General features: G+C 42.6%; 1 protein-coding gene across 7 annotated transcripts in view; it reads right to left on the bottom strand.

Annotated features, from left to right (window-relative positions):
• The window catches only part of ATXN7L1 (ataxin 7 like 1), a 120,073-nt gene that overhangs the window by 53,356 nt on the left and 54,104 nt on the right, over window positions 1-12,613 (bottom strand). The window contains exon 1 of one of the 7 annotated variants that reach the window (XM_066989371.1): window positions 249-406. The exons of the other annotated variants lie outside the window; for them this stretch is intronic. The gene's annotated coding sequence lies outside the window, so the exon portion shown is untranslated. Of the gene's footprint in view, window positions 1-248; window positions 407-12,613 lie in introns of those variants that run through there. 7 annotated transcript variants of the gene reach the window in all.

Below are 12,613 nucleotides of genomic sequence, written 5' to 3' on the forward strand. Positions count from 1 at the left end.
CCCCCGAGACAGCAGGCAACGCGAGCGATCGATACTTGCACAACAGTACGCTGATACAGCTGGAAAAAAAAAAAGAATCACACATAAAAAAAAACACAGATAAGGGAAGGGGTCAAAGTCCCGCGCTCTCCTGAGGCGCCTCCTCAGAGGGGCGCGAGGCGCCGGCCCAAGCCCGCTCCGTCCTCCCGCCGTGAGGCGCCCCCGGAGCGCGGCCGCCAGCCCCGGGTACCTGCCCCAGCCCCGGGTACCTGCCGCCGCCTCGCCGCCGCCTGCCCGAGCCCTCCAGCACCGGCTGCGGCCCGAGGCCTCGCCCGGCTCCCCCGCAGCGGGGCCGCGGCCGGCAGCGCTTCCTCCGGCCGAGCCCGCCGGGCCCCGGCCGCCATCCTGCCCCCGGGGCCGCCCTGCGCTGCGCTGCCCTGCGCGGGGCCGCGGGCTCCCCCTGGCGGGCCGGGGGGCGGGCTGCCGGGGCTGCTTTATTCGGTGTTTATTGACTTATTTGTTTCTTACCTCTGCGCCCTGACCAGGGAAAGCCCAAAAGGGGACAGGCTCGCTCGCAGAACGGCCCAGGAAACCCAAGCTCTTCTGAGAAGTTGTCAAATTCCTACCTCAAGTTTAGGAAAACCCAGAGAAACATGCCCTGCCAGCTACCACAACACCTGCCCTCTCCAGTCAGGTTATGCGCTCTCTTCGTCTCTCTGAGGCTGTAGCACTGGCTAAACTCCACAGAATAATACACAGTAATTAATTTGAATCACACAGATATATATAATTACAGATATAATAATGGCCGAGGTTGGCAGGGACCTCTGAAGATCATCAAGTCCAGCCCCCCTGCCGAGCAGGCTCACCTAGAGCACGTAGCGCAGGATGGCATCCAGGTGGGTTTCGAGTATCTCCACAGAAGGAGACTCCAACCCCTCTCTGGGCAAACTGTTCCAGCGCTCTGTCACTCTCGCAGTAAAGAAATTATCAAATTAACAATGTATTCTTTAAAATATTAAAAAAATTACGCTTCTGAGGTCTTACTATCTTTGATTTTTATACAGCCACATCCAAGCGGATGCGGGGCGAAGGCTCTTATGCAGGGCACTGCTGCATGAGCACTGCATTACCCCCAAGCCCCCTCCTGTCCCCACAGTCAGCCAGCCCTGCACAGCCCCTACCAGAAGTTAAGGGCTCTGTGAACAAGCTGGGCTTTGCTGCAGCGGAGCTCCACGTGCCGCAGCACCTCTCGGGCAAGCCTGCATCCAGCTGACCACTGCTGGAAATGCTAGGTTGCCCGTTATCTGGAAATACTTCCTTGGGCATAAGTCTCCCGACTTATTCATTAGGGGCGAAGAGCACAGCCCATGAGTGCAGCCCCTCAGCAGAGGCCGCTCCACCTGTAGCAGAGAAGTTGTCGGACTGTACAGAAAGCCAAAAATGTCCACTTGCAGCAGACTAGCATGGGACCCCAGCTGAATGCAAATTTATTCTCACAGCTGAGTCCAACATAAAACACTCTGACAAATGCAAGCCCACATCATGAGGCACTTACAAATGTCTTAAGATTTAACTTGTATATATTTGCACACACGCATGGAGCCCCAGTCCCCAGGAAATTAAGCTCAAAGCTGTTCCCTGGAGCACTGTGCTCCCCAGCTGCTCACCCTCCCTGCCTCTGCAGGGATCCCAGGGGGCAGGCGAGGAAATGGCCCCAATTTATCCGAGTCTCTTTCTTAATCACAGAATCCTCTGCCTGAGGCCCTGGAAGGAGAGAGAAAGCGGTTGGGGAGTGTGAAAATACAGAAGCAGCACTCTCAGAGATTAGTCACGGTAAGTAAGCTCTTCAGGGGGCACTTCGGGTCCTCCTGGCAGCGGTTTCCATAGGGCAGAAGACAGAACTGGATTCAAGACATCCCGACCTGCTGGACCCGAAATGGAGCCCAGGCAGACCACTAATGGAGCCAACAGATCTTTGAAGGTACAGAACCTGTTTTTTTAATGATTATTATTATTGTTATTGCTTTTTTCCCATTTAATTTCAATGTGGGGCTTGAAGTAAAAAGAAACAAACACAGAATAACAAGACAAAACACAGCCCAAAAAACAAGACCAAAACCAAAAAGTATGTTGTATATTTGGGGTATGAATCTACCTAAGCAAAATAATACTAAAATGCGTCTGGGATTTCTGAGTGGGAAAGCATTCACTGTAGGTACACTTTCCTCACAGAAGAGGTAATCACAGAAGCTAAGGAATAATGAAACAATAAAAAAAACAAAGGAGAAAGTAATCAAGTAATAAGTACAGAAGTAGTAGGTAATATCAATGTGTAAATAAATAACAGAACAAACAGTTAAGTAAAAATGCTTACAGATATGCTTATAAAAAGCTGACAAATTAAAAGCTTAAAGGAACTTCGGGTTGGCAAAGTTTGCCTCCCAGTCCTTGAATGGCATGAAGTCCCAGTGTGGTTCTGAATGGTTAAATTATAACAGAGGGTAACATTAAGGAAGGGTTAACTTCCATGTAAAAACAAAACAATACACTATTTTTTGGGGGGGTGGGTTGGAGGGGAACATAGCAACCATGCAAACAGCCTAGCAAATATAATTTTACAACAGTGCTTTCACTCTCTGGAAAATAAAATTTCACTATTTGAAAAGCAAGGCTAATATTAGCTTTTGATCAAGATACATCCAGGAGGTTTGTCAACTTTCCATATCTTAATATCAGGTGTCTCAAGTGATCCATCAATAGATTGCCTGAGCCAGTGTTTCAGGAAGCCATAAGCAGTGCTTTCGTTTTCAAACTAAAAAGGGGAATTCATCAACAATATCAAAACTCTTATTTAAATTTAAGAGGTCTTCTTCAGTAGAGATGAAGACCACAAACATTTTCCTTATAGATTAACTTCCAGTAAATAGCTTTAGAAAATGCCCTACTAACAGAGACAGCTTGTGCTAATGACAGACAAGTTGTGCACTCAATCATATGCAGAAAGCATTGCAAGTAATTGTTTTTCTACCTCTGCAATTCTGATATGGAAGTTTTAACTACAGAATCTTAAAAAAAAAAAAAAATGTTGAGAACAAAACAAGCCAAGGGTGAGAAATACAATATCACTGCGGATAATACAGAAAATAAAACTTTTTTTTTTTTTTTTAATAAAGGATCATTCTGTTTGTTCATCACAGAGGCTTTAACTAGGTTAAGAAATATGGAGCAGCCAAAAGTGATTCCTTTACAGCCTGCTTTTCTGAGTCTATAAATGTGGCTCAGGTAATAATACTACTACATAAAAATATTAAGGAGACTGCCTATTTACCAGTGCCTAGAATTAGACGTTAACACACCTGATGTCAGCAAGAAGATGTTATCAGGGTGTTTTTAAGACTAATTTGAAAAGAAAACCTCTCACCTCTGTAGCAAGCTTTGGATAGAAGGAGCTGGGCTTGTCCCAGCTAAGAAAGGACAACATGCCAGCATCACTTTAGAGAAACTTTTTTGGTGCTGTGCAACAAAAGAATATTCCTAAGGAATTTTCAAGAGAAGGCTTCAAATCTAAAAAGTCAGTGCTTTCCTGATGGACACTGTTATTACCTGAGAGCTTTCACATTTTAAGCTATTTGAACCTGGGGACATTTCTTAGCACGTAGTAAGTACATGGAAACTGCCGAGTCTGCAACGTGTTCTGTGACTAAAACTTTAAGATGCAGAAAGAAGAGTCCAATCTGTTGGGAGTATAGGTGTTTCTTGCTAAAGTCGTGTGGGCCTAAAATAGTGACAAAATTAATTTTGTTTCCTCGTAGTGCTAGGTAGGTCAACACGCAGGCTTTTTTTCCACCTAGAAACAAGGCTACAGCTTCAGCAGTTCAACACTGGCAAAAACAACAGAGCAGACTTCAGGCAAAAAAATTAACCCGCCACAGAAATGAAATACCAGCTCAGGTATTTGAGCAGCAGCCGTGCTAAGTGTTTCAGGTTTTTCTGTAATTGTATATTAATCTCACTCTGAGCGCAAATCAGTTTCCTAGTGTTTCAGTGCCATGGATATCTCAGCACCAGTGGACAGAAGAGGATTTTTAGAGCAGTACAGGTCAGAACATTTGGGAAAGCCAAAATCCTACTGCTTTTGTCTGCAGAGGTCATCTCAGAAGAATCCCTCAAGCTCTAGCTGATCATTTCTGCAGACTGCTAGTAAAAGTTACTGGCAGGTGTCTTATCTAAACAATATTTAGCAGCAAACAGATTTCTATGAATTCCCAGTATCCTGACTTGACAACTCCAGTAGATCAAGTGTCTGATCTATTTTCAGAAATACACTCTATGAAGCTATGTCTGCAGCCTATAAAACACTCCTGCTACTCTTGAAGCATCACAGATCTTCATAAACAAATCAAACAACTATTATTGTACGGAGGAAAAGTACAAATCCTTGACTAACAAGTGGTGCTTGACAGACATTCAAGTTATGCTTATGTTCTCCTGCACATCAGACTGATGCCTCAGCAGTCCCAAATTTTCAGAGCTGCTCCTCCAGAAAGGCCATGGCATTCTGCCTTCTTTTTTAACCTCCTGGAAACAAGAAGGCTGGAAAGTGAGGAACACAGGTTTAACTGAGGCATACATTAGTCCTGAACAGTTCATTCCTAAAACCCATAAATTATTCTATTATTTTGGGGAAATCCTAGAAGGCCTGAGATACACCCACTTCCATTTTTTCTGTCTGCACATCTGAGATTTGCCCGTATTTCAGGCAGGGAATAGCCATTTCAGTCCCTTCACTTGATTCCACTTGCAAGATGTTTGCCCCATCCTGCCTGGTGAGAGATATATGACAAATACAGATCTCTTCCTTTTCAATCTGTATCCAGGCCAAGAAGCTGTTGCCCATTTGGATGTCAACAGACATTCAAGTGACATTTTAAAAACCGCTTTGAGTACCTTAACAGCATAGGAAAGGACAACCCACTATCTACTTTCTTAGGAAAAACGTCACCTTTTCAGAAAGTTCGTATTTAATGGGTTCCTCTTTCTTGGCCATGATCCCTAGGGAATCCTTAGACATAAGTTTCTCTCATTAAAAATAAAGTATTATAACAACAAAAATGAAAACTATTTATTTTTGGAGTTGAACACGAGTTTCTTGGTGTAAAACTTCTAACACGAATTGTCTAAGCAAGCTGAAATACCAAGAGGTGTCTGTCTTCCCAGAACGTAGCTACAGCTAATAGTGTACAATCATGTAAAAACCAGACCTTGTTCTCAATTACTTGTAAAAGATGATCTGAACACTTGGGCACCTCCCCAGTGCCATCAAGCTCAGCAGTATCACTCTGGGTGCAGCATCGGGCTTACATGCGTCTAGGGAAACAGATGAAACTAACCCAAAGAGGAATAAACATTCCTCCTCCAACACTCAGATATGCAATTCTTAGAGCAAGCTCAGGAAGACGACAGATCCTTCATTACTTCTCTTGTACAACCTTTTCCACTGCTCTAGGACTCCAAAAGCTTCTGAATATTTTTAGAGAATATTTAGATGCAAAGGATTCGTGTTAAATGATACACGAAGAGTTAATGCACAAGTAAAAATTCACAAAAATACAATTTCTTACAGCAGCAATGCTGCTGTACATTGTAGAGTTTAAAGCTTATTGCTTTAGTCCTCATATGCACATTGCTTCCTTAAGGGGTTAGATGGCAAAGGTCTCAAACGTTAACTACTTAGAGCAAACAAGATCAGCTTTGGTGCTTGATCAGTGCAATGCTATAAAAATCTTAATGAGCGCCCCAAACTTGTATTTCTTAGCCTGAGCTTCAGATTCCTCAGTAATTCCAAGTAATATCGATATCTCTTACTGACTTAATTAAAACTAATAATAAAGGTTTTGGTTCAGTCAGTCTGCTAGTAGTGCATTAGAATTAGTGACTTAAATTTAAATGATATTCACACAATTATTTTCATGTAGTGTGGGTATACACATTTTGACAGTATTGCAAGAATGTACTCTAAATTGCACAGAAGTTGATTGAAACTGTCAAACCAGTATTTAATTGCTTGTGGACTTGAACTTCAATATATACCTTTGGAAAATAGTCCAGAGAGTATTTATCTAAGCATAAAGACATATACTTGTACCTTTTGTACATAAAAAGTACACTCAGAAAATATGTCTTAAAGGTCACCTGCACACATAGGAGAAATACAGGTATTATTCCTACATTTGTTTATTCCTAATTTACACATTGATTTTCTCCATTACTTGTTCTGAGACCACATGTACCACCCTCAGACTTACAGATTCTCTCCCTCCCCCCAAATTCTAAGATTAAAAAAGAGTGAAAATGTTTCAAACATACCAAGTTCCTTACTTCTTTTGTTCTGATCTCCAGTCTGAAAAAACTGTAACATCGGTGCATCCTCACTAAATACATGTGCTCAGGTAACGTACAATAAAATTCATCCTGAGGTAAATTCACAAAGTTGTTGCAGAAACTTGTGCTCAATCTGCTACCTCTTCCCTGCTGAATGCAGTGCTGCAGAAGCCAATGTTCTGGATACGCAGCCCAGCAGGCCCCACCACTTTTTGTTTTCATTTAATTCTCATTTTCTACACTACATATGGAATTTTAGTTATGAAGTTGTCCCTGACAGAGTTTCTGTGTTTTTTGATAATATGAGCAGGCTCACACCATACATTAAAACTTTCTCCCTACCACATCCCCTTTTAGGGTTCTGAATTCCTGTTAGAGATGAGCATGCCTTTTTGGGGGAAAAAAATAACACACTGCCACTAAATCTTAGACATATCATCAGTCTGTGGATACCAACTACCAAGAAAAACACTCAAATCTGAACAGGCATAGCCCAGAAAAATATCACTTTTAGGTTAATTCAAACAGCAGATCTTTCATCTTCAAGGTCAGATGCCCTTTCCAAAAGATACGCTTTTAAGATTGTAGTTTAGATAAGACAGGCTGAGCCGATTTAATAATTAATTGCCGCTGCTGCTCCCCCTGAACCGTGCACTCTCCCAGCTTTTTCTTTGCACTGCCCCTGGTATTCACCTGCTGCCCCGACGCGCAAGCTTAGGTTGCTAAGCCAGCTGAAAGCTACCAAAACAAAGGGGGGAAAAGTGTGAAACCACAAAAAAAAAAACAACAGCCCAAACCTACCCAAATCAAAGCACATAGCTTTCTTGTATTATTTATAGCCTCACTAAAGGGTGAGAAGAGCCACAGAAGTGGGTGAGGAAGATGATGACAGGAGCGGGTACTGCCCCTTGGCAGCAGCGTGCCACCGGGGCAATTCACATCCCCATCAGGTGCCCAGCAAGCAGCAACCTGGCCAGTGGCAGCCAGCAGAGCAGTAAAAGGGACACTGATGTCACCAGCAGAGGAAGCATCCTGGAGAGATGACGAGGTTTTAAAGCTGACAGAAGCTTTGTTGCTGCTGAAGCAAGTTCCTCTCACAGCTGAGCCTCAAACCGGTATTTTCTTCTTCCAATCTATGAAAAGTTATCATGGCTGAACAGTTTATTCCCGCAAAGCGTCAGTGAGCACTGCCCTGTTTATAAGAATGTTATTTTGGAAAACAACAGCTAACAGTCTGGCCTCAGCCACCCCATACGTTGTGCCATGCAGCTCCTGGCTGCAGCTAACCACAAGGTCTTCACTCAGAGCTGCACATGGTAAGGAGGCCGTGACACATGCGGCAAGGACAGGCAACTCTCCACACTAATATTATGAGAAACCAAATGGGTCTGTAAAGAACTGGATAAAAAAGGAGAAAAGCTGTTTATTCACTGTCTGTATACACCACCAAGAACCTGCCTTCTTCACTTGCGAGACCAAAACGAGGGTTGTGGAGCTTACTTTATGTGGCAGACCTGCTTCATCGGCGACCTGGCGTACCTAGGAAAAGCCTGTTGCAGAAGTCATGCAACAGGGATTTGCTACAGCACTTCCATACTCAGGGCACCTTGCTAGACTCGCAACGCAAACCACCATAATATTCCTACCTTGCTTGAGAGACTCATCAATTTCATTACAAAAAAATCTAGCCCTGCCGCTGAAAACTCTCCAGAACCTGAACTTCAAGCAACAATGACACATTCTGCATTTTTAATTTGCCCCCAAGTTTTAAAACTAGAAATATATTGCTGCACTATTTTATCTCTTAGTTAACTAAAAGCTGTATTTTTAGTTCAACTGGGAGCTCAAAAAATATCATTACATTAAAACAAATTCTACATTATAACAAAGTTTCACTACATTAACATCAGGAAGTCAGAGTGCAATAAATAAAACAGAAGTTGCCTGTTAAAAGAAAAACTGGTATGAAAGACCGTGTAACACTCTTAGGCATAAAAACGTCACTGTCCGTTTGCACCACAAGAATATTGGTTATTGTATTTCTGGCAACCGCACATGAGTATTCCATGCATTAAGGAAAGACAAATCACTAAAGCAACAGAAATCAGGAAGCCTTTCAATAGGTTCAAAATAATAGATGGAGTACATCCAAAGATACAAAAGCAAACTGATACAATACCAGGAGAACTTTTCTGTAGATGGATAATCCACATTATTAAAAACACTACTAGATATCACTGCAGTTAAGCTTTTAGTTTAGATTAATACTAAGACAAAACATTTAAATGTAACAATGCGGGTTGCATTTTAAAAACTGTTTAGTCATTTTTGCCCTCAGTACAACCTAATGTTTCTAGGAATGCAAGTTATTTTTATTAGGCAGCCAGCTGCAGACATTGCTGGAAGTTAACTACGTTAAGTTCCAAAAAAAAAATGAGGAAAATTACAATTCTGCATATGCCTTCAGAAGTTTCCCTAACACATGAATGGAATCTGTGTTTGAACGGCAAAAGTCAAATAAAGGAAATAATGATTTATTTGCAGTATCTTTTGATTCCACGTAAAGCTGTTTGTGCTTCAGTACCCAAGACTTGGTCCATACTTACAAGAAAGTACTGCTGCGATGATGTATTACAAAATAATCTTTACAAAATTAACTGTGAGCAACTACCTAAATCTCTACATCAATGCTGCATGATAGGATGTGGAAAGCCAGGTGACAAAATCTTACTTTTACAGAGAAATCAACAGAAAAAAAGGTATTTTAACTGACAGCACAGTTCCAAATTAAATACTTAATGTAACTGTCATCAAATTAAACAAGTTATTAATTACTAGAAATTCACCCAGCAACACTTCCTATGCATATTTCTAGATGATCAAATTCTTGCTCTTAATAAAAAGCACAGGTTAGATTTTGTAAATAGGTACACTTTATTTTTTAAACCACCAAAATATGCAATGTTTCAAAACTTCCAGAATGATTCCTTCTCTAGGCGACCTGAAGCAGAGTGAGTGCAGTTGCTGAGGGTGTGCTAATGGGACACCCAGCACCACGCGGACCACGCTTTACCCCGAGCACGAAAGGAGCAGTGTTGGCCCAGCATTGTGGCTGCTCAACTCGATCAAATTTTAAAAGAAACTTGCATGGAAATTCTTGGCAGAAACCTTTCAGACTCTGAACCCCCTCCCCATTTCTCCCAAACCAAACCGGTACACCTGCAGGGTGCCTCAGAGGAGCCAGCTGTAGGGATTTCCAAAACGTAAGGTGGCAGTGCTGTATCCGCGGTCCCCCTCCATCCTGGCGGGGTCTGTATCGGGGATGGACATATTTAAGGAAAAGCAGACCTGTCCCCAACTAACAGGTAACTGGAACGTTTTAAAGACCAACTGGTGCGGTGCAGCTGAAATCAAGCTTTAAAGCAAAGTTTAGGATAAAAAGGAGAATGGCAAAGCTTAACCAGTAAAACCAGCGTAGGTCAATACTGCTGCTGCCTCGTCCGACGTAAACGTCTTATGTGAAATACACTAAGAAAAACAACCCTAGCTTAAAGAGAAAAAATAAAAGGAAAATAAAAAAAAGAGGAGGGCCAGGCAGGGTGAAATCCAGCCTTGAAAAGCCCAGCACGGTCTGCAACACAAACACCGGGGAGCGAGCAGCTTCCTCTGCGAGTGAAGCAAGGCTCCGAGCCCTTCCTGTGTCACAACTCCTGCGTTTCCTTCGCGCACCCGCTGCCGCAGCGACGCGCACAGCCTGCACGGGCACCGCGCTGGGGCTGCATCCACTGCCGGAGGAGATGCAAAACATCCGAAGGAGCCACTCAGCTTTTGGCTGTCCGGACTGCCCGCTGAAATGACTCGCAATAAAATAGTTTATAATGAGCTTAAGCTTTTTTTTTTTTTAAGGAAATGCTGTACAGCCACATAAGAATGCAAAGCTACTGCTCTAAAATTCACAAAAAAATGAAAGAAAAAGGAAATACTATTTTGCATCTCATGTAACTCCAAAAGTCCGCTTTACAAAACCGAGTTCGACAAAGCTTTCTGTATTGATTCCCTTTACGGACATAAAATGCCCAGGTCAGACATTCAGCTAGCTGAGTATGGCACAGACACACAAAAAAGTTTCAGGTGATTATGTTTATTGAACCTAAAAGGAGGCTGTAATACATTTTCAGAAATATTTTCTCATAAATCAAAAGAAAAACTACTACAAAGATAGTGGTGAACTCCTCAAAATCATGCTTGGGTTGACTGGAGTGCAGTAAAGTTTGCATTTGCCAAAGCTAAGAGAGGAATTTTGCAAAGTAAAGGTGTGACATGATGAAGCAGCAGAGATGACAGCTTTGTTAGGTGATAAACAGGTTAAAGTGTCACCTGTTTTACTTGCTTTTCAATTGATAATTGTGCAACTGACTGCAGAGTTAGCTGTTGTAAGCATATTCTTGTGACACTAAACAAAACTTTCCAATAAATATTCTAATTCCTCTGCTAAAGAACTTTGCATTGTTTTCATTTTTGTGCTTTATACATTTTTTGAAAAAATAAACTCAATCTAATCCTACACTAAATATGAAACGTAAAAACCAAAAACAAGACACGAGGCAATTCTGCTAAACTGACATTGAACTAAGATTCAGTTTAAAAACTGAAAATCTATATTTTTTAAATCAGAACTATGTATGGAACAAAAACCCAGGAACTGAGCAGAAGTAAAAATAAGGAGGCATACATTACTCAGTGAGTAATTAATGGTTAAAATGAAGTCTTGCATTCAGCAAGCTGAACTGTTAAGTGTTCAGCAGAACATATTTGTTTCTATAGCTCTCTTATGAAACCATTATAATTTACACTCAAGGTTTCTATTTTCTGAACTTTGCTTTATCTCATTGATACCATCTAGCTAAAATTGCCACATCCATGTCTGTGAGTTAAAAAACAAAAACAAAAACACAAACCACCACCAACAAAAAAAATACGTTGTCTGCTTAAACTTTGCTTCTGGTGCAAATGCTGGCAACAACTTCATAATTTCTTCATATAACTGCATCACATGATAAGCAACTGGAAATAAAACTGACCTAGCACACGCACTACCGAGTAACTTGAATCCCTCGCTGCGGATGAGAGCGAAGCAGCAGCAGAGACTGGAGCCAACCTCGCCAGGTTTCACTGACACTGACCTCAGAAACGCATGGAAGGAAGGGATTTCACCTTCTGCCCACGCTTCCAAAATCTGCTTTCACCTTCTGACTTTTCATCATAGGAAGAGCAAAAGAGCCACTCACAGGATGAAGATGACCGGGCATCCTTAAGCTAGGGCACAAGCACCGGGTCGGCTCAGTTCCCCCACGCCTGCTCGCAGCGGCGTGCCGTGAGGGCTCAGGCAGAGCGACAACGGGAGGCAGGAGAGCACGTGGATAAAGCTGGCACTTTGTGGCCTGGAGGAACGACCTGAGAGTGCGCACAGGCAGGATCTTCACTTGGCCCATGCTAATTGAGAGATAAAAGCTTTGGGGAATTTCTTTTTCCAAGATCTCCGTAACTGGGAGATACCCAAACTAGCAATGTCTGTGGGACGCTGCAGCCTAGCGTTTACGCAGTTCTTTCTCGAGTTTGTGAAAATAATGTTCGGTACAAGTGAAGCTGTGAACACAACATGGACTGGATACAAAAACATCCCGAGTGGCTTCTCTTCCTAGTTCCCTAAAACAAAACAAAACAAAACAGAGCAAAAAGCTCTGTTCCTTGCTTCAGCATTTCTGTTGACCTTTTGGTCTTGCCCCTTTCCAATTGCAAGGCGGGCTAGTTTTGACCTGACTGATTCCCAGCGTGCCAGGTAAAGCTTACGGAGCAGCAGCAGAAAACCCAAAGCATTGCAGATCTTCCCAAGTCTGACAAACAGACATAGGTGAGGTTCTTGTGAATTTCAGGACTCCACGCGAGGAAATGTGAACATCACCTCTGGGGTTGTGCGTTATGTTCTTTGGTATGTCCTTCCTCTGCTCTTGGGGGAAAACACTATTTTATTTACTTTTTTATATTTATTTTTTCTTCCCCCTTTTCCTTTGCAAGAAAAACACCTGCCCTTGGACAGGGCAAACGTTACAGGGCAACGGGGGTATTATCGCATCATGCACTAGAGAATATTTACCCCGGTGTACATATAGCCATAGATCTCCACACCCAGCAGACCGGGGCTCAGCGGTGGCACAGACTGCACCGCAAGGGAACGCTGAGCCTTTGTCAG

The sequence above is a fragment of the Anser cygnoides genome, chromosome 1 (assembly GCF_040182565.1).
Source record: "Anser cygnoides isolate HZ-2024a breed goose chromosome 1, Taihu_goose_T2T_genome, whole genome shotgun sequence".
Taxonomy (NCBI): Eukaryota; Metazoa; Chordata; class Aves; order Anseriformes; family Anatidae; genus Anser; species Anser cygnoides.